This window comes from Seriola lalandi, unplaced genomic scaffold, assembly GCF_002814215.2.
Source record: "Seriola lalandi dorsalis isolate HSWRI2012SDOR001 ecotype SW California unplaced genomic scaffold, Sedor1 jcf7180002054998, whole genome shotgun sequence".
NCBI lineage: Eukaryota > Metazoa > Chordata > Actinopteri > Carangiformes > Carangidae > Seriola > Seriola lalandi.
The window spans coordinates 578,225-599,331 of record NW_019525547.1 but is presented as its reverse complement, the minus strand read 5'-3'; positions in this window follow the sequence as shown (position 1 = coordinate 599,331).

Sequence of the window (21,107 nt, the reverse complement as noted above, 5' to 3'; positions counted from 1 at the left end):
AGATAAGTCTTGCTTTGACAGTGCAGAATTATTGTGTTATTTTAGTCTTATAGAAAACCTCTGTATAGTTGAGGTCTTCCCTGTGTCAGATGTGGGTGTTCCCGGTTTAATTACACTTAGAAAGTCTAATGGACCGTTTATAATATTGGCACTTACGAAAATTCAACTGGCACTTTGGCCACCATCCAGCACGTCTGTGATTATACCTCTCTGGTTTTACACGTGCTGCTAAGAAACAAAACCGACTGATGCTGATCTACTTTCCGTTAAGATTTGCTCTGTCAAAAAAAAAAAAGAAAAGAAAAAAAAATCCTGCTCTTTGAATTAGGTTGTGTTTTGATCTTTGCAAGCTGTCATGAAGAAATGTTTCTTTTCCTCTTCTGTACAACTTTAAATCTAATTCAGGCTTTTTTTTTGGAGTAAGCTATCAGTCAGTTCCAGCAGAGGCACTTGTTACCCGTAAAGGACCGTTACATAACTACACCCCCACTCCAGTGACAGATAAGCAGGTAAGAGGCCGTCACAAATATCCAGATCATAATGTGTGATTTACATTCCAGCAGAAATTCTGCATCCTGTCTGGTTATAGAATTAATCTGTGGCTTAATCTCCCATCCTAGAGCTATACCCCCAATCCTTCCATCTATTTGCCCATCTGTTTCTTCATCCATCTGTCCAACCATCTCGAGATGTGTTGCTGGTACACTGCAAGTGTCTTTTTTTCTCTACTAAAATATACAAATACCGTGATATGGTGTTGTATCTTCTCCTGATCTTCACCTCTCCTCCTCATGTTTTGTCTCCAGTTTATTTTTGTAAATTCTTTTCTCAAAAGATTGCTTTGCTTTTCAAAATAGACCACAGAAGTGTGACCTAGATTTCTGCCCAAATAAGGGATTGCAGTTCCTTTGTCAGACTAATGAGGAAATTAACAGTGGTGTAAAATGATCGCCTCCATCTTTGCCCAAAACCTTAACTCTTTTTAAGGGTCTTGCATATGGATTTTTTGATTTGTTGAGGTGGAGGAGGACCATATTTGAAGTTAATTAAAAGTCACATGCACTTGAGTGTGTAATGTGATGTCTCTGTTTATTGTAGCATGGAGAGACGACTCGACACCCTTATGTCAGCAGATATAGTGTTTTTAACAATGAGTCATTGACACGTCATAATTTGTTGTATTTTAGAGACTGTCCTGTAAAAAAAATGAGCCCATAGGTCGTCTTTGCAGCAGGTTATTATGTCCAATTGTTAGGTTTTGTTGCTAGGCGACATCTAGTGGCCGTAGTAATGATGACAGGAGCAAAGGTAAAAGTGCGGTGACGTAGTATAAAGAGAGTCAAAGTCCACATCAGGAGGAGGCTGTGGTGGATTGATGGATATGACACAGGAGTGCGCTGTTCGATTCCCATGTGTAACTAACCGCTCATATTGTAACCATGACAACAAAGCTTGTGTAATGTTGAGGAAGTACTTATTTTAACCCGAATCACGGTCTTTTCCTAAACCTAACCAAGCCATTGCTGTTATTATAGTAACCATGGTGACAGATGTAGGTGCGCCACGGTTGCTACAGTCTGCCTGTTTATTATTAGCCGCGTTTCCATTGCAGGAACTTTCTACAGGAACCAGGAACCTTTAGGAGACCCCCGAAAAAGTCCCTGGTCGGGGGGTATTACTTTCCAAAGGTTCAGGAACTTTGGGGGGGGTGGTCTGCAGTGCTGAACATTTCTGACTGGTCGAGAACACATTTAAAAGTCCGTATCAGAGGAGTACCAGAGGTTGTTTAGCTTAGAGGAGTTGTTGTATTTGATTGGTGTCATGGTTGCAGTGCTGAAATGATGACTGTGGACCAAAAAGCAATTTGAAGTTGTTACCATCGGCTCTGTAGGGATCTGTGTGTTAAAGAAAGAACTATCACTTATGAAAATTATTAAAAATATCCTCAGCTGCAGCATGAAAAAATGAAATAAAGAAGAATGCCTTTGGGAACATGGAATCCATATTTCCATATTTGACAGACAGTGAAAAGCAAACTAAACCAAACATGATCAGGGAGTTCCCTGAAAACTTCAGCACCACTTCTGCTTTTACAAATAAACCAACCTCGACTTTTCCTCTGAGCGTCAGCGACCTTCTCTGCGTGAAACCACAAACCAGATTCCCTCACAGGACAGTCGAGATACACTTTGAATTGAATTAAATTCTCAGCGCAGATAACTCTAAAGTGTAATGAGGGGGTCCTTTCTTTTCTCCGCTCTGCCACTGGAGTGAGTCTTCACGTGTGATCTGACAACCAAGGGATTAATGAGAAAATGGTAAAACGTGTCAAGTTTAAATTGAATATGAGCCGGCGTGGCGCAGACCCCCCCCCCCGGGAACCAGCAGTGTGAGGAGCCATGACAAGCACAACTCCAGTGTAAATTCAGTATGGATGTCAGCATGCTAATCTCAGTAGGACAGCGATCTCATGCTCATCACATCCCGCTCCGTCTTTCTGTTTCCATGCCGCTGTCGATCATTCTCACTCCTTCCATCTCTTTTTCATCTCTCTTATCCTTCCTCCCTTCCTGCCCTCCTTCCTTTTTTTTCCTTTTTTGTTACTTGACTTATTCCTCTGCCCGTTGCTCTCTCTCTCCCTGTCTCTCTCTTTTCCCTCTTCAAGTTGAAGGTCATATCTGACAGCTCGCTGATGGATGGTGCAGGATGATTTAAGAGAACTGTACACAATAACACTGTGTGTGTGTGTGTGTGTGTGTGTGTTGTTGCTGCATATGCTCAGAGTGAGAACTCATATTAAACATGGTGAGAAAAAAGCAGATAATCAATAATAAGCTAATCTCATTCACTAAACAAAATGCCTGTCTACCAGCTCCTCCAGTGTGAGGACTGGTGTGATCGGCCCGAACATCTTCGTGTTTTAGTTTTGGTTGAACAACTGAAGACATTTGATGGTCAGAGATGACAAGGATTTCTCAGTTAGCGGCTATAAAACAAAACTGATAAAAAGTAGCAGAAATACAAAAAAGTACCATGTCCTTGTAGAGTGTGTATGGAACACGGCTTATACATACATCAAATTTGCACGTGTTAGGACGACAGTAAATTTAAACGTAATAAAACCCTCAATACTTCCATGTTATTGGTTGGCGTCAACATACCAACCCCTTTTTTACGGAGGGGCTACGTTGGGCTGTATGTATGCCTATGTTTCGGTCATGTGGGCTCTTGCTAGTGGGTACGTTTTGGCTTATACACAACTGTGAATCAGTATTTGGGACAGTCCATTTGTGGCAGTGGGGGGTGCGGGTGGGGGGTTAAATTAGTTAATCCTGACTAAATCACTGAGACTTGTGACAGACCAGCGTAGACAATGCAACATCGTGAGTTTGAGTGACATCTGTTTAAGTTAAAGTATCTGTTTGTATAAAGTACATGTGAGTGGTTCAGGTGCGCTCCTCGCTCTTCTCCCTGCTCCAGTCGAGCTCCGCCCCCCTCACCTGCTCTGTCTCTGCATCATCTACAGATTGTCATTCCTGTCCAGAAGGTGAACCACAGACCATATGTGTGATTTCACCCAGTCACGTTTTTCTTTGTAAACACAAATTAAAGTCAGAATTCCTAACCTCAGTTCATAAGTAGGTTGAATGGGGAATCGTTTCTTCTCTCGAAATGATTACGGTCTCTACGGTTTCCCCTGAGAAACTCATGAAGTGGTAGCAACCAAAATGAAACACCACAAAACGTTACCGTTAATACGGTATTTTCTGTCGTCACTAGATGCTTTGGACCAATCAAAATGTGTGTTTCATTTACTTCCTCACACAGCCCTGTGTGATAAGGCTCTGCTGCTGTCCGCCTGGCTCTCCTGAATCATGTAGAGCATCCCAAAGGCCAAAAGGGTGTGTGTGTGTGTGTGTGTGTGTGTGTGTGTGTGTGTGTGTGTGTGTGCGCGCGCGCGTGTCATTCTCCTTTGAGATTAAAAGACTTGGGATTTTACAGGCAGATATCCGTGAGTGCTGCAGTGCTCTCTTTGTGTGTGTGTGTGTGTGTGTGAGAGAGAGATAGAGAGAGAGAGAGAGAAGCAGATGGAGGTTGCTGTAAGGTGAAGCCTCTGTAGATTTACCCTCTATTTCACTGTCCATCAAACATGGTATAAGTGCACGCACACACACACACACACACACACACAGCAGGGCAGTAAACCACTGCTCTTTGTTCTTGTGAAACCTGCTTCCTCCTGTCTTCTTCTCCTCCTCTGAGCTTGGAGTCATATCAGAGATTTTCATGAGTTTCACAGTTTGTAGTTAATTAAACAAATAAGAAACGACTCTCTAAAACAGCTTCGACACAAACTGAACATTATACTGCATATTTGTATATTTATATAGATCCTAACTATGGATTTATTTATGATACAACATTGTTCAAAGCTCAACCTGAGTGCATTCAGTAAGGGATTTCAAAGGGATTTAGATTTAATAAGAAGGTTTGATTTGATAAAATGCTATTGGACCCCAGTTCCAGACTTGACTCCTCTCCTCCTCTCTCCTCTCCTACTCTCCTCTCCTCCTCTGTCCTCTGCTTTCCTCCTCTCCTCTCCTCTCCAACAGACCCAGCAGGTGCTCAATAACACGCCTGATAGCGACCTAAAAATAACCTCAGAGACATTTTCCCCTCCGTCTCTGTCTTTCTCCCAAACACTCACTGTCTTTCCTTCCTTCCCTATTCTTCTCTCTTCCTCCGACATCCGCTGTTCCTTTCTCTCTTCCCACCTTTACTCATCCCTCTCTCTTTAGTCTCAGTGTAAACACAGTCTGTGATTCAGCTCTGCTGCAATTCGGCCCTCCTGCTGAGATAGAAAATGGGAGCTTGGTTTTTTAGCACCGAACACAACTTGCCGGGGTTACCACCAAGTATAGGATGGAGGGAAATCAAAGGAAGAGGCGGATAGGAGGGAGGGAAAAGCAGAATTAAAAGGCAGAGAGACAGAGAGAGAGAGAGAGAGAGAGAGAGAGAGAGAGAGGGGATAGATGGCAGCCAATTATGTGGCTCAGTTTAGTGTGAACAGTGGGACAGGGTGCTGTCAGCAGCAAGATAAAAATAGACACTATCTGTTGGGATGTATGTCCTGGGTGTGTGTGTGTGTGTGTGTGTGTTTGAGAGGGAGAGGCAGAGTGTGTGTGTGTGTGGCACCAATGTTAGTTCTCTTGTTTGTGTGTTTTACACGTGCAGTACAATGTGTATGCGCGGCACGTTTTATCTGTTTGCATTTTTTGCTGTTAATTAATTTTTCATTGGGTTTGTGGGTATATAACTGTGTGTGTGTGTGTGTGTGTGTGTGTGTGTGTGTGTGTGTATGTGTGCTATGGAATACAGTGCCGAGGCGTGGTGAGGAATAAACATCCTGTTTGTTTGATTAACTTTCATCTTCAGAGTAGAAAACCTCACACACACACACATATACAAACTCAGTCTATAGTTGCGGATTGTGTGTGTGTGTGTGTGTGTGTGTGTGTGTGTGTGTGTGGAACATTCGGTCAGTTGGTCCCACGACCAGTTTACCTCTAAGATGGACCTGTGTGTGTATGTGTGTTTGCCTCAGAAATAAACAAGAAGAGAGCCATTTTTCAGTCACTCACTCACTCACACACAAACACACACACACACACACACACACACACACACACACACACACTGCGAGCTGAATGTCATGTTTGATGTAATGAGTTTCATGGGTGAGTGTCTCCATGTAAGGCTGGGTCATTAAATGGTAATGGTGAGATGAGAGCTAATCTGTCACACACTGACAGCAGTGATAGATAGAAGAGAGGAGGAAAGAAAGAAAGAGAAGGAAAGCAAGGAGAGGGAAGAGAGGAGGAAGAGGAAGAAGGAGGGGAAGAAGGAAGAGGAAAGAGAAGGGGGGGTGAGAAGAGATGAAAGAAGGGTAAGGGTAGGCAAAGTGAGAGGGAGGAGATAGAGATGAAAGAGAGTAGAGGCAGAGAGGACGGGAGAATGGAAAGAGAGGGAGAAAGGGTGGAGAGGCAGAGGCAAAAAAAGAAAGGTAGAAAGGCAGAAAGATTATTTTTCTTACTCTCCTACTCAAAATATAAAGACATCAGAGAAATATATTTTCCCAAACTGTGCTGTGCTAAAATATTAAAATTCTGCGGATGAAGCCGTGCAGAGCAAAAGAGCGGGAAACAGAAAAACAAATATGAAACCATCTGCAGATTAACATTCTTACCTGCCATCAGCTCAGAGAAAGCAACGCGTATCTGGAAATACAACTGTTCACCATGTGCAGGTATATGTGTTTATATGTAAATGCTTAAGTGTATGTGCATCAGTGTTTGAAACAAGGTTGTTTTGAAGAGGATGAAGAAAGCTGGAATGTGACGTGCAGTCAGCTAACACTAACACTAACACATTCATTTACTGACAGACTTCTATTGACGAAGAGATGTCGTCACTGTGTTGAGTACTGAGCCACAGTCTGAACCGCAGGGAAGAGGAGGAGTGCTTCCAGTACACTGAGCCTCGCCTCCGTTACAGCAAATAAACTACTTTCATTACATGTGTCATTGGTACTGAAGGAGGCAGAGGAATAACTAAACATAAGACACACCGAGCAGAGAGAGCAGGAGAGAGGGAGGGAGAGAGAGAAGTCATCGGTAACGAGGCTTCGTACTAACGACTATGACCAACTCTACATATCAAACAGAGGGAGTGAGACATAAAGACCTGCCTCTAATAAAAGTCTGTCACGTTCTGGAGTTGAAGTAAGTAAAGATTAAACTATTGTGGATCCAGACGGAGGCTGTGCTCTGTGTCAGAGACTAAATAAGAACGATAGTCTGTCTCTTCTAACTTTCTCTCTGAGTGATCATGTTACAGTAAATACAGCTGAAATCAAAGCTCAGTCTTTGTATTTAATATATGTGTTTGGTGATTTTGTCAGACGACATCACGTAAACCGCTCATATCTGCTTTTCCAGAGATGTTAGAGAGCATGTTTTCAGGATCCGTCTCTTCACTACAGGGCTCTGATGGGAGCTTATTTAACTGCTGTTCTGTGAACGTCATGATGGCAGATGGGATTGTGGATTTTGCTCAGTGCAGGGTTGCTGTTGTCTCCCTGGTGACTGACATAACCTCTGCGCTGGAGCTGGCATCCACATTATCTACAGCAGTGTTGATCTGTTTTCAGGAAACTGGCTGACAGTGAGTTTCTGTCACTTTGCTCATGTGTCCTGAAGCTTGATAAAAATGCGTGAGGTGTTTTTAGTCAGTGAGTTAAGTAGGGCCATGAATGACTAATTATCGAATACAAACAAGTCTTGAATGGCATTTAATTTATATTGATGTTGGGGTTTTTATTAATGCTTAGTGTCATTATCAGTTGATCTTTTGGTCATGTTTTTGATTGATTAGTAGTTTATCCTCTAAAATGTCAGCAGATAGTTCACAGAGTGCAGCAATTCGTCTTACAAACAGTTCAAAGCCCAAACATATTCAAACGCAGAGTATAAACCTTCTGCCTCTAGGAGTCAATCAAAACAATAACAGTGCTGGGTGATGAAATAGCGTGGGATCACCACTACCCTAAGCTCCTTGGATTCCTTCAGTGTGAGTGGTTAAGGACAGAGGTGTCCTCCTCTCCATAACAAACACACCAGGGGATTAAAACCAGTAGAAACACCCAGAAAGCAGTTTACCTTTAACAATCATTGATTCACCGACGCTCTTCAGTGACACAGGACAGGACGTCTCCAGCAGCTGGGAGCTGAGCTGTCTAACATTTCCTCAGCTTGTTTCTCTGATAACTTCAGATCCAGACGTCCGACGACTAAAATCCTTCATCTGGTTCAAAGTTTTAAGAGTTTTAAACCACCAAAGTGTATGTGGCTTAAAACATTCCATTTTGACCTTCTGTCAGACAAACACACTGACACATGATCATAGAGGATATGATGTCATTGACAAATGACCAATGACACATACTGTTACCATGATTACAATCACAGGTTTCTCTGGTTTGAGAATTGATGGAAACATTTGGGAGAATATCAGAGCACAACTCAAAAAATATAAAACATATGTCTAGTCATTTGTAGCCATTTTAATATGGAAAAGTTACATATTATAACTTCAATCCATGATGATATAAACAGAGAACAACAGTAAAACCTCACATTAAAGAAGCTGGGAATAGAATGTTTGGCTTTATTTGAAACCTTTCTGTTTAAATCATTGAAATAATGTCTCTGTTACTTTATTCAAATGCTTCAGTATCACATTTTACAAGTGTCTCTGCGGAGGATTTAATTCTGCTACAGGCTGAGAACATTGAAAAAAACTTGAATTATCTAAACAATGTATTGACATGAAAGTTAAATGACTATTTTCTTATTTCATGAAAAGCTTTTTTATGATAGTAATGAATATTTATTGTACAGATGGAATTGAATGCTTTGTTCTGTGTGCTGGAGCCCAGTAGGTAGCTGATTACACTATCACTCTCAATTCCCCCTGGAGGCCGTCATAAAATGTATGCACTCAAGGAAGTGCAGGGTGTTCCAGATGAAAGCGTCCATTAAACATTATATGAATACCCTCCTATATTATGTGTCATTACGCTTTTTCAAAGCAGAGAGTTTGAAGTGTTGAATGGAGCTTTTAGGCCGGTTTAGTCACACACAGTTGACCAAATAACATGTATCACGTCATCTGTAACTGTAGCTGAATGGTTTCTGAATTCTTTATTGCTGTGGCAAAATGTAAGGCTGTCTTTGCATGACACTGTGTCTGCATGGCTGCGCTGAGAACAAGGGAAGAGAGGTCTAATGGCACTGATCATAATGCTGCCTTTAATCATTCATGATTCAACTTTCTATACACATTACTGAATATTTTAAGATCCACTTTCATAGTTTAACTCATCTGTCAAGACGCCCGTGTATGTGTGTGTGTGTGCGTATACAGTATGTGTGTGCGGGCGTTCTTGTGTGTGTATGTGTGTGTTGGCTATTGTCTTGAAAGGCACGGTAATTTCAGTTTACGCCGTGCTGAATCCTGCAGGCAGCACTCAGTTATGCCATGTGTGAAGGGAAGATATTTAAAATTTATGCTGGTGCAAATGTGACCTGTGCACCTGCTTATTCATGCAATTATCCAACCGGCCAATCACGTGGCAGCAGTGCAGATCCAGGTTGGGAGCTTCGGTTATTGTCCACATCAAATATCAGAATGAGGGACCTCAGTGACTTTGACTGTGACATGATCGTTGGTGTCAGATTTGGTTTGTGTTTCTCTGAAACAGCTGATAGTCCTGGATTTTCACACACAAAACTCTAGACAGAAACAGAAAGCATCCATTGAGCAGCAGCTCTGTGTTGATGAGAGAGGTCAGAGGTCAGAGGAGAATGGACAGACTGGTTGGAGCTGACAGAAAGGCTACGGTCACTCAGATAACCACTCTTTACGACTGCGGTGATTAGAAAAGCTTCAGAGTGAACAACATGTCCAACCTTGAGGTGGAGGAGCAACAACAGCAGAAGACTCACCAACACTGGACAGCTGAAGACCTGGTCTCATGGATCTGCCTTGTGCCGACAGTCCAGGCTGGTGGTGGTGTGATGGTGTGGGCAATGTTTTCTTGACTCACCTTGGGCCTTTATACCAATCAACCGATCATTGGTCATACTACATGTCTGAGTATTGTTGCAGACTATGTTCATGCAGTAGAATATAGAGCCAACACCTCTTCGGGGGAAAGTTTCAACATCTTGTGAATAAAATGAGTAAATAATGTGACAATGCACTGCACATAACAGTTTTCATTTTATATGAGAAGTATTGAGGTTCGGCACCTATCCCAAATTCATTCATGGCAAATGGGTCAAGTCAAAATGAGTAGTATATGCCAAATATAAACTAAGTATTGGTAACCATTAAAATAAATGCACTTGTGCCATGCATTTTGGACTGTTTTAATATAGCCAGTGGTTTTAATGGGCCACGTTTCCATAACCTCTTCAAACTTGTTTCGTTCTCATGGCAACAGAAACAGGAAAACGTAAATGAGAACACGTTTATTATGAATTCAGCTGTATTAAAATAGTGTATATGTGAGCACAGAGAGGAGGAGAGAGGAGAACAGATAAAGAGCTGAAACCAGCTGATACTAGACTGAATACAAATAGCCTATGACATGGTCCATACATATACTAGGTTTTTACATAAACACAATACACATACATGATGACAGCCTCTGCAACTGCAGGTGAATGTGACTTTCAGAGGTTTGATGTGTCATATGCTCTCAACCTAAGCAGCAGCTACAGAGGTAATCCAGAGTGGGTAGAAAATGTCAAAAATGTTGCTGTAGACCAACTTACTTTGATTTAAAACCTACAGTGACCTACATTAACCTAATGCCAGTCATAATCACTCTATGAGGCCATGTCTGAATTGCATGGAGAAGTTCAGCTACTACTCAGGATTAATCAAGGGGAAATCAAGATTTAACCTGAAATGAGTGTAGAAGTTATTTCTGAGGCAAAAAGGGATTCATCATCTTTCTCTGTAGTTTACACGAGGACAGTTCTTGACCTTTGCTCCACTTGTATCCGTCTGCAGAACAAAAAAACATTATCACTTACATGGTGTGCGCTTGATTGTCTTTTCAATAGAAGATTTAGCTTGAGCGAGCTGTTTTGCTGAGCGCTGCAACCCTGCCTGTCCATTAGAAACCAGAGCTGTGGAATTACACACAGTAACATATTGATCCTGGAATCATTTTCCATCTTCCTCAGCTCTTCCTCTGTCTTTTAGCCAAAGGTCAAAGGGATTCCCCAGGCGCTTTGCAAAGATTTAGGCAGTGCTCTTGGCAATGCGATGGAATTGGCATGAGAGTGAAAAATTGTGCTTCAGTGGTTTCCAGCTTTATTTCCCAATCAGCCAAAGTGTCTTCAAGGTTCATGTTTTACCAACTGACTTTTTCAAATTGTAGCTCTGATGGAAATATTATTTCAGTTATCTCCTTCATTCATTTCCTGACAAATTTATGCCACTCTGGGAAGAGTTTGGAACAGCTGCTGAATTCAGTGGAGGGAGAAATGAAAACTAATAAGACTAAGTATATAATATTTGAAAATCAGCAAAATCAAAAACACATTTAAATCAAAACACATAAATTATGTCGGAAGCCACACATAAATAATGTAAAGACAAAATTATCTAAAAGTTTTACAGTGTTGCATAAAGCAAAACACAACTTAAACCAGAAATCACTATATATACAGTATCATACTGCTCTCTCAGATCACCACACATGACTTATTGTGTGGAGATATGGGGAAACACTTAACAAAATGAACACGGACTCAATTTTCATGCTGCGGAAGAAAGCTATGAGAATCATCAATCAATCAGATTATTATGAACCGACCAACCCACTATTTATTGGACCGTGTGCTTTAAAATGTCATGGTCTGCTTGACCTTAAAACTGCACAGAAGATGTATAAAGCACGAAAAATCATTTACTCCCAAACTGGATTCAGAGGCTGTTTGAAATCAGAGAGCTCACATGAACTTAGGAGAATAAGTACATTTAAAAAAGCAAGGGTGAGGACAAATACAAAAAGAAGATGCATATCTGTCAAAGGACAACCTGTGGATGAGTTGTGATAATGAGTTAAGAATCTGTACTTCACTTGGTAAATAAAAAAAAATGTTATATGGTAATAAACAAATATAAAACTGACCATTATCATAGATAGATAGATAGATAGATAGATACTTTATTTATCCCCTAGGGGAAATTCAGCAGTTCTTCATTTTCTCTCTTTTGGTTTTTGTATGTTGGACACGCCTCGTCTTGCCTCTTGTTCAGTTGTTGTCTAATTTTAGTGCTTCTCCAGCCAGTAGTGAGAGTGTTGCCGTTTCATGTTACGTCCTGTGGAGAGCTTCGGTGTAATAAGCTATAGCTTTAGCCTACATCTTTTTGGCCAATATTGGTGTGTTTTATTTCTTTGTATGATTATTAATAAGGACCAAAATAAAATTGAACTGAACTTAACTGTTTTTTGTTCCAATTTAAACCAACCCCACTTTCTTTTTGATATAATTACTCATTCTACCCTGAGGGATCAATAAATGAGGTCTGTTTTCATCAAATCTTAACTCGAATTTCTTTGTAAATGAACGGTTGGTTTCCTGCCAAAGTGTCTGTTCAGACAAGATGATCAACCACCCACAAAATTTACCTGCAGGTAATTTGTCCTCCTACATTACAACATTAGTGAAGAGCAAACAGCTTTCAGATAAGTATTTATTGGCATTTCTGCTTCATTAGAATCTGCAGACATGACGAGAGGAGAATGTCTGTTTGATCTGAAGCATACTATCTGCTTTACACTTACTTTGGCATTTGGTGTATAAGGACAGTACTTTGTCTTTTTTGTTGCTTTCATCACATCATATACACAGCTGTGATGTAATTGTATCTCTTATATTTAGTTTCAAACATGATTGATTTTAGTTTGGAACATTTAACCAAACAAAAAGCCTCAGGAAGCTTTGTTTGAGCCGTTATGGTGATTTACTTATAAAGTAAAGGTTTTCTAAGACAGTATACTTCTAGAAAAAAAAAAAAAAAAAGTAGTGACAGCTTTAGAAAAAAATCACTAAGTTAAAATTGTATGACTTGAAAATGAAAATTAGTCTGACTGCTGCACCTACAGATCTTGGTGTCTTGGCACCACATGACAGCCTCTCTCCTGTTATCCATTCTGTTTCAGACAGAAGATCTTTATTGCCTTCAACAAGATCATCCTCATGAAAAACATCTTCCCTCAACTACAGACTGCCACAGAACAGAAAACTGACTCCGTGCCAGATACAATTTTTATGTTGATAGTCATACTCCCCCTAATCACTTTACCTTATTGATGTCAGGAATGTTGTAGCTTACATCAATAAGACCTATCTATCAGATAGCATTAGCTCTGCACTAATGCAAGCAGTACTTTGACTCTAATCCACCAGAACCTTCTGGTGGATGAGAGGTGGAGAGTAAGTCTATGAGCCTAATGTAAAATGGTGTGTGTTTCACACCAACTAAACATTTGTAGCTTTGCAAGAGAGGAGAAATAAATCATTCAGAAACATAATGCTGCGAAGCTGATATGTTTTATTCAAATCAATGGGGTGCTTAGAGGCCAGAAGCATTGTCTGTCATTAACTGATCCTTCAAATTATGCATAATATTTGAGAAAGATTTGAATAATTGCTGTCATACTCAGTCCTCTCAAATGTTGTGTCAATAAGCTGTCAGCCTGTACATTTATTCCTGCGCATTTGTTTCTGAGTTACAGTCAACGTTTTGCATTATGCGAACACTTAGCTCACTAACTTGTGGAGCTCTGGGGTTGGGGGCAACACAGCTTTACAGCAATGATGGAGTGGGATGGCCATTAATGATAAGGGTGGTGATTCCTTTTCATGTGACGACATGTCCTTGAGCAAATAATGTGATCCCCAAGTTGCTCCGGGTGTGTTGTGGGGAAAAAATAAGTTGCTTCGGACAGAAACACCTGTATTATTAATTTAAAGCTCCATATTTTCCTCTTCTCCTGTGTTTATTTGAAGTGTTGATCCATAAGAAGATATATTTGTGGTTTTAAGAACCAAAAACATCTCAATGTAGTTTCACATCTCCTCTCTCAGGCTTCTCTCTGGAGCAACAACAGGTCGGTGAGCCAATCACAAGAGAAGAGGCTCTGAGCCTATCTTCTGATTGGCTGACTGTTTTCTGAATGATCCAATAAAAATATAGTAGATTTCAGGTAAAGACAAATCCTGCAAGGTTGGATGGTGGGTCCAGGTGGGCGGGGCTTGGGGCGTGGGTGACAGAGGTGACTGCTTTGTTCTGACATCACAAAGTTCCAGAAGTCCTGACGGCTGGTTTTAAGGCTCAGTTTCTGAATACAGGCTGTGTGCATTTCTCTGTGGACTGAGGCTTTGATACTTTCACAGTATTAATATAGAAGCTAGACCTGCTTTATAATCAAACTACACATGGACATCTACCTTTATACTATATGGACCTTTAATGGTACATCAGCGCAAGTATTTATAGAGGCTTTAAACAAACTTGTATAACAGTGCAGTGGATGGTTATGGATATATTAGATGCATTCACTTCAGTGTTAAGCTTAGAAAATTGGGTTAAAGTGAGGATTGTTACATGGCCCTACACAGAATTGATGCAGTGGGGGAAGTAAGATTTCTTTTTCATGTGAATGTAGCAATTTACATGAAATTATGACCAGAAATTCACATTTAAGGAAATCATATGACACAAGATAAAAAAGTATTGAACAGACTAACTGAAATGTATTTAATACTTGGTGCAGAAGCCTTTGTTTGCAATGACAGCTTCAATCTGCTTCTTGTGTGAAGAAACTAATGAGTCAGAGTGCTCAGGTGGGATTTTGCTCCATCTTCTAAACAGACTGTGTTTAAATCGCTTCCTAACTTCCTTCCACAAATCTCTTATTAGGTTTAAACCTGACTGACTGGCCAGTCCGGCAACTTTGTTTTCTGCCTCTGGAACCAGCCGAGTTTCTCCTCAGTAGTATGTTTTCAATTGTTGTCTTGCTGTGCTGGTGGATGGCAACAGCTTCAGCTCAAGATTTTCCTGCTACACGGCTCCATTCATCTTTCCTTAAATGGTATGCTTTCTGTCAGTAGCATGAGAAGAGAAACAGCCTCATACCGTATTGCTTACACCTCCAAACTTCACTGCTGGTATTTTTAGGGTCATATGCAGAACCACTTCTCCTCCAAAAGTCTGACCAGACTACATGCTCCCAAGTAATTCACAGGCTTTTCCAAATATTGTCAACATGCTTCTTCTTCAATAATGGAGTCTTCTGGGGTGAGTGTGCATGGAGGCTGTGGCAGAGGAGTGCATTACCATGTTTCCGGTGTGACAACTGTATCTGTTGCTTCCAGGTCTTTCTGGAGCTCTTTCTGAGGGGTCTGTTGTTCTTTTAGCTTTTGCTATTTCTGGAGTTAATACCAATGTCTGGTCAAAATTTCCTGTGACTGAATCTCTTGTAAAGAGCATCAATGCAGCAGATAACTGCAGTAATCTTTCAAATGTGGATACAAGCACCAAAACTGGTATGTTTATCCCTTTGGGGCCGTTAATTTGAAAAATCCCATTAGCCACTTGAAATTTCAAGATGGCCGCCATTGCTGGCATAGGAAACACATATTTTACCACAGAATTTTACCCATGGAACATATTACATTGATTTTGTGATTTCATCTTATGTTTTAGTCAATGAGGATGTCAAATTCACAATTCTTTTTTTTTTTCCAGAGCTTTATTTGTGCAATTTCTAATATGTATTGTGAAAAATTCTGCCTAAAACACAATGTGTTTGCAAACCATTTATTATGGATGATGAACCAAAAGTTATGTAAAAGTCAAGTCTAATTATTTATTTGTCTTAACATTAGCTTGCTAGGCTAACTCGCCAGTGCTAAGCTAGTTTGAGAGTAATATTTTTTGATGAAATATACTTTAATTTGATTTTTTACAGTGTACTAAATTACCCTTCTAAGTTGTTAAAATGTTTGATTTGACACCTGGGTTATTCATATGAGGAAATAGTGGATGAACTTATTGCAAAAAATCCAAAACTCTAGCTGTGCCACATTGTGTCAGATCATTTGACAGCTGTAGAACAATCTGTATGTGCCGCACAGACAGAAGAAGACTTCCACATACTCTCACTGCCATGTGCTGTTTTGTGGATAAAATGTAAAAAAAAAAAAAACAACAACAAAAACAAACAAAAAAACAACAACAGCAAATAGTAGGAACCTCATGAATTTCCCAGTACCATTCTGTTCTCCCTCAGCGTGAGCAGGGGTCTTATCAGCCAGAATAACTGAATAGAAAAAAAAAGGATTGATACTTTGACCCCTGATGTTGCTGCCCTGTCAGATCCTGATGGTTTTATGCCCAGATCTAAGAAAAGAAATAGGCGAGTAAGATGTTATAACAAAACAAAGAAATAAATACAAAAAAGCAGTTGTTTTAACAGAGGGCCATCACAAACCTCTGCTGTAGGTGTCAGTCAAACAGCCCCACTGCCCCAACAGTGTTTAAACCTTAACATGTGTTAAATGGACAGAAGCCTGAGAGAGCTTTGACTTATATTTAAAGGAGCTATATGCAAGTTTTGCTATTGCTAAGTTCTCATTAACAGCTGTCTACCCAATAGTCTGAAAGAAGCGTTGAGAGTTTGGCATCAAACTATATTCCTTTACTCAACAACTGTCTCCAGAGGTGGAAAGCAACCCTCATGTTTTGCTTCTATGTCTATCTCTTCTAATTGAAGTTAGCATGCTAACTGGCTAGCTCTGACTGTCTCATCACTTTCCGATACCAAGTCACTGTAGAGTCCAATCTGACCTGAAGATGTAGCTGCTCACAGAATGTAGCAATAGAAAAAGTTACAAATAGCTCCTCTAAAGTAAGACTGAAGTGAAGGCAGGACCCACAGCCAGCAGCTAATCCGTAAGTCCAGCCGGCTGCGCCAGAGAGGCCCAGGAGCTCAGAGGTTAATAAGTCAGAGAGAGCCGAGGTCGGTGTGGCTAAGCCGGGCTGGACCGGTCCACTCCAGACCAAACCAGACAATTACCTTTCCAGCTTAGATCCTGATCCAACTTCAATGAGACGTACTGGCCTGGCGATCTATCCCACATCTCCTCCTCAACCTTGCGAGCCTTTCTCTTCCTCTCTCGGCCTCTCTTTCCATCCGTGGATTTTGTATCTCCATGTCTTTTCTCTCTTTTCTCCTTCTGCCAATCTTCTGTCTTTCTGGACGTCCAACTTCTTTTACCTCTCTTGCTTTACTCTTCCCTGTCACTATCCATGCTTTCATGCAACTCCCATATTCCCTTTCTGGATAGTCTCACCCCTCTTCCCTTCATCTCTTTCAACTCCATCTTTCACTGCCATCTGCCCACCATGTCCTCCACCTCTGCCTCACCACCTCCATCTGTCCCACTGCTATTTTTCCACCAGCCTTTTAACATCCCTCCACCCATTTGTCAGTCCTTCATCTCTGCTGCCCTCCATGCATCTAACCTTTTGCCTTTTTCCCTCCTCATCAGCTCTCCTCCATCCCTTCACTCATTGATCTCAGCCTTCATCCTTCCCGCTATCCTTCACGTTTCCTTGTAGTGTCCTCCACCTCTCATTTACCCCCTTTAACATCTCCTCCCCTCTCCTCCTCGTCTCACCCTGACCCCTTCGTCACCTCCTACCAGCCCCATCTCCTCATCTTTTTGTCTCCTCCTCCTCTCATCCTGACCTCTCCGGTGCCGGCCGTAAGTATCATTGCTTCTCTCCGCTCCTCTCATCTCTACTTCACTGCCATCATGATTGTCATTACAGGAAAGGTTAAAGATCCTATCATTGCTCTAGATGTCATCAGCTCACACACACACACACACACATACACGCATATACAACAAAACATACTAGCCCATAAATGTGCACCTCTCATTGCTTAAGTTTTGACAAAATGCTGGTTCCTGCAGAGTTGTGTGTCTGTGTGTGTGTGTGTGTGTGTGTGTGTGTGTGTGTGTTTATGGTCATAATAGTGTCTGGTAATGACTGTTAGTGTGCTTGTGTTTGTGTAAGTCCATAATGTGTGTTTGTTGATCCTGCTGTAGTCTCATTAATAATCCCTTGTGCATCGTGCATGACAGTGTGGGCAGAAATAGCGTGGCTCTTTGGACTGACAGATTCCACAGTTGCTTTCAAGAAATGATTCTCAGACTGTGGAATGAGGCCAGAAGCGGCTGACCCCATTAGAGCAACCTTACAAGTCATTGTGACGGGGGGGGGGCCCGCCGCTGATTGACAAGACACACTCACCTCTGTCTGAGTAATGGCTCCTGACCTGCAGCCTCTGCGTGGTCTGGGCCAGATCAGCTGGCAGACAAGAGACAGCGCTGTGCAGGGACACACAAATCAGTTCTGTAGGAATGGCCACAGTCACACCTGCAGCACTTTGTTCTTCTGTCTGTGGTGCCATGTTTATTTTGACAGAGATTTCCATTTTGATTTCAGTGGTGATGATAATAATGTGTGTCCACACGTGTAATCTGTACTCTTGAATTTGTGTCTAGTTTCTGTATCAGGAGGAATTAAATTTACAGGTTGTTGTGACTCTTCCCGTCAGTTGGGCAGGAGTGTTAGGGACGAGTTAGCAGCTGTCTCCGCGTCCTGGTCGTGGTGTGTCTGGAGGTGTTGAGTCAAAGACAGCTTGACTTGGGGCGTCGTGTAGCGTAGTGGTCTAAGCAGGCGCCCCATGTGTAGAGGCTGCAGTTGACCCCGGTTCGAATCCCGCATCGGACGGCCTTTCGCTGCATGTCATTCCCCCTCTCTGCCTCCCTGTTTCCTGTCTCTCTCCACTATACTATCAAATAAAGGCATAAAAAGCCCAAAAAAAATATACTAAAAAAAAAAAAAGACAGCTTGACTTCAGATTGTTAAAGTTTCGAGAAGTGGAAAAAGCCTTTAAGATGAAAGGTGAAACATGCTCCAGAATCTAAAGCACTGCTGAGGGCTCGTAGCTGTGGTTTGACATTCAGTTGCCTTCGATCATTACATCCTTCTCTCCACTGCACTCTCTATTGTCTTCCTGTTTTTATACACTTGTGCTGGTAGGTTGAAGTGTGGTTTAGTAGTACTGGTACTGAGATATATGACTTGGTTATGCTAAAAACACCACTGTGTCTTCTTTGTCAACTGATTTACAGATACAATCATTTACAAGGTAGCGCATCATTGTGCAGTGCTGCTTGTGCTGTGTTAAATTAAGTCCACAAATTATTAATTGTAGAATAAAAAAAATAAAAAAAAGATTTCTTCTGCTTGAATATAAAGGAAAGAAATAAAATAAAGAAGTGAAATAAAGGTGAAGTTAGAGCACTGCAAGAGAGGGACAGATATACTAGTTTCTGTTCAAATAGTAATACTACAAGTTCTTTTCTATCCACTCAGAGCTAGTTAAAGGCTGAGGTGAAGAGATAAGTTTTTATCTTTCTTTTAAAAACACTCAGTGAGCTGCTTCTCTGATATCTATAGGTCATGTGTTCCGCAGCTTTGGGCTGGAACTGACAAAGGCTGCATCCCCAATTTTCCTACTGCTGTTGCTAGGAACCTTCAATAAAGCAGCAGCAGATGATCTCAGTGTTCCTGGAGGTCTATAGTTAACAAAGGAGTTAGCGATATAGCTTGGTCCTCGTCCATTAAGGCCTTTGTATATAAGGAGGAGGAGCTTAAAATCAATTCTGTAACAGGAAGTTAAAACTGGACCGGTGTCACCTCTTGGTTCTGGTTCACTGCAGAGTTGCATTGTTTTGAATGAGCTGAAGTCTCTGAGTATTTTTTTTTTTCGGGAGCCCAGTAAAAAGTGCATCACAGTAATGAAGTTATCTTGAAATGAATGGCATGAATCAATCTTCCAGCATCTGTTTGATTTATTAGTGGTAAAACTTTAGCTGTTTCTTAAGTGGAAAAATGATGTTTTTGTCACCTTGTTGATGTGGTACTTGAAGCTTAGACCTGAATCTAAGATAAACAACAAGACGTGTAGCCTCAGATTTAATCAGATTGTTGAACACTACTTCTCTTTGTGTTGATGATGGAGCCTGTCCTCATCAAGAGAAATCACATATTAATGAGAAATGATATGAGAGTGTGTGATTTTGAGGCTGCCATTTGAAGTCTCCAGAAACATACCCACATAGTCTCAGTAACCTAACCAGTCTTAAAGCATAGCATTTGACAAACTGCCTATTTTGTTTTCAGTGATGCGGACTTCTTGGTGACTTGCCAAGTGGTTGGTAGAATCGACTAATGGGATTGAGTCAAAACAAGAATTTACCCACATTAAGGGCAAAGCTGGTCTTAATTTCACATTCTGTTTACAACTCATCTGGGGCCTGTAGCTGCTCAACCGCTCACCTCTAACTAATGACTCCATGAGTAGTGCCGACATCAACTGCAGCTTAATCAAGAAAAGAAACTTCTAATTAGACAATTCAGGAAAACTGCAGCGCGACTCCAATGATTCTGTTATATGTACATTTGAAGTTAAGTTTTATTCTTGAATGAAGTGACATGTTTGAAAATCTTGTCTTGAAAGTGAGATCTTGCTGTAATCTGTTGTAAAAGTAATGTATCTGTCAGACCGTTAAAGCATGGAGGTGTAGATTAAGCAATTCAACAACCTGGAGACAAATCTCTCCATTTTATTGTGCGTTGTATTTGTCAAACACATTCAATGAATAATAAAAGACGGATGTTAGTCTCTCCAGGAAACTGCTTCCCTCAGACATTTCACCTTTTCTGAGCACATCAAAATCCTCCAGGCTTAAGTCATTCTGCTAAATCACATCACATCACATCATCGACGTACAGATTGGAGGAGGTTTATTCAGAGCTTGATTGAGCATAAAGTGGCCTTTAGGTGTAATGGCTCACACAGATCCAAGTATTAACACCAGGGAAGTGCATAAAGACATGATCTCTTTGCAGGGATAGAGCTGTGTTAAGGTTCAAGTGCTTGAATTCCACAGGAATTACTGAATGAGTTTTGGAAAACAGTACAGGACAATGATTCTCTGGTTCTTTTATATGTGAAAGTTGCCTGACATAACATAACACTGTTGTTTGGATTGTTATGGGTCTTGTGATTTGTTGCTATTCCATGCTTTCTTAGTCTCAGTCTCACCCAGGTGGCTACTTCAGCAGTTCTGTCTCTGTTGTGCACACGTGCATCCTTTAGCCCTGCTACAGTTTCCATACTGTAATTTGTACTGAGTATTTCCTGTCGATGGTCATTTGTTGCCTTTAGCTGGTCCCAGTAAGGAAAACCTCCTCGATAGGAAGGCCGTCTCTAGCTAGCCATAACACATAATCTGTAGCAGCTCCAATCAGTTTGAGGTTAAGGGTCAACTCAGCAATGCTGAGGAGGGACGAGAGGAGCAAAATAAATAAATAAA